Source organism: Cebus imitator, unplaced genomic scaffold (genome assembly GCF_001604975.1).
Source record: "Cebus imitator isolate Cc_AM_T3 unplaced genomic scaffold, Cebus_imitator-1.0 Scaffold25, whole genome shotgun sequence".
Lineage (NCBI taxonomy): Eukaryota > Metazoa > Chordata > Mammalia > Primates > Cebidae > Cebus > Cebus imitator.
This window is the reverse complement of record NW_016107340.1, coordinates 6752975-6754910: the sequence shown is the minus strand read 5'-3', so window position 1 is coordinate 6754910 and position 1936 is coordinate 6752975. Positions and strand designations below refer to the sequence as shown.

General features: G+C 41.8%; 1 protein-coding gene across 4 annotated transcripts in view; it reads right to left on the bottom strand.

Annotated features, from left to right (window-relative positions):
• The window catches only part of MDM2 (MDM2 proto-oncogene), a 53138-nt gene that overhangs the window by 6543 nt on the left and 44659 nt on the right, over window positions 1-1936 (bottom strand). The window lies entirely within an intron of this gene.

Genomic DNA, 1936 nt, shown 5'->3' with positions numbered 1-1936 from the left:
GGAGTTTTGCTCTTGTTGCCCAGGCTGGAGTGCAATGGTGCGATCTTGGCTCACCACAACCTCCGCCTCCAGGGTTCAAGCAATTCTACTGCCTCAGCCTCCCACGTAGCTGGGACTATAGGCAAGTGCCATGATGCCCAGCTAGTTTTTGTATTTTTAGTAGAAACAGGGTTTCACTATGTTGACGAGGATGGTCTCAATCTCTTGACCTCGTGATCTGCCCACCTCGGCCTCCCAAAGTGCTGGGATTACAGGCATGAGCCACCTTGCCCAGCCCTCTTCCACCTTTAATTAACCTTGCTACTTGTAGAATACTGAATTACACAGTCTCACACCTAATTATGCAAAACATAATTTTGTAGGTATGTTTCTCATCTGAATTATATATACTTTTGAGCTAAGACCTGTCTTACTTATCTTTATATGTCCACATTGGTAGAATGCAAGTAACAAGACCCAACACAAGATATGTATGGGTTTTTTTTTTCTTAGAAAAATGTCTCGAGTCACAGATACTTATGTTTTTCTAATAAACTTTGAAATTTCCTTTAAAGAGCCTTTAGACAATTAAAAAAAAAATCTGTAGCTGCTCATCTGATTCCTCGTTTCAGGACTTCAAGAATCTAATAAGACCTTCAGGCCCATATTTGCTGTCAGTGGCTAAGGGTAGGGGCATACATTAAGTAGAAGGCTACAGGTGAAAAAAGTCTGGCAGTCAGGATATGACTTATTCTACACATGCCACTATGTAGCTAATTTAAGTACATCAATTAGCTTTTTTTTTTTTTTTTTTTTTTCTTTTCTTTTGGAGACAGTCTTACTCTGTTGCCCAAGCCGGAATGCAATGGAGCTCCAGTCTCACTGCAACCTCCACCTCTGGGGTTCAAGCAATTCTCCTGCCACAGCCTCCCAAGTAGCTGAGATTACAGGCATCCACCACCACACCAGGCTAACTGTTATATTTTTAGTGGAGATGGGGTTTCACCATGTTGGCTGGGCTAGTCTTGAACTTCTGACCTCCACAGTGATCGCCACCTCAGCCTCCCAAAGTACTGCGATTACAGCCATGAGCCACTGTGCCCAGCCCAGATCATTTAACTTCTAAAGGCTATAGCTACTTCATCTAGAAAAGGAGTTTAGATTAAATGACTTCCATATCTATGTCAGTTCTAAAAACAGAAACAAAGTATATTATTTATGGCCTCTGAGGTCAAAAGACTTTTGTAGAGTCATGTCAGGAAAGAGTAGTAAAAACAACATTAATCAAGCTTCAGCTCTAATTCCTAACAAGGGCTCTGCTGACAATCAGGTTAGAATCACAAGTCAAGTTAGGATACAATTAACATCTCTAACAAAGTAACCCAGCAAACCAAATACTTCAACTAACTGAAGTTCTTAGTGCCCTAATTTTAGAATAAGGGGGTAAATCACTAGAAACATTAAGTCTCAGAAAACATACTCCATGGTGGGGGTCTGCACCTGTGGCCCATAACCCATCTATTTGTATTAATAAAGAGATTGAGCACAGCCATGCCTATGTGTTTACTTGTTGTCTATGGACGCTCCTGCATTACAAGAGTGAAGCTCAGTAGCTGTGACAGAAAACATGGCCCTGCAGAGCCCAAATATTTAACTATCTGGCTCTTTGCAGAAAGTCTGCCAACTCCTGTCCTACAGTACTATAAAAAATGCAATTGGGAGTGGTTTTAAAAAGTTTTGGCTAATGTTCACAAAAGAATGCCACAGAAACTATTAAATACCGTATGTTTCAAAAGCATCAGGCTGGGAGTGGTGGCTCATACCTGTCATCCCAACACTCTGGGAGCCAATACAGGGGAATCACTTAAGCCCAGCAATGTCAGACCAGCCTGGAAAACAGGCTGAGACCTCATCTCTGGAAGATGGGGAATGTTCTTTTTGCTGTCCAAAGCAGGCA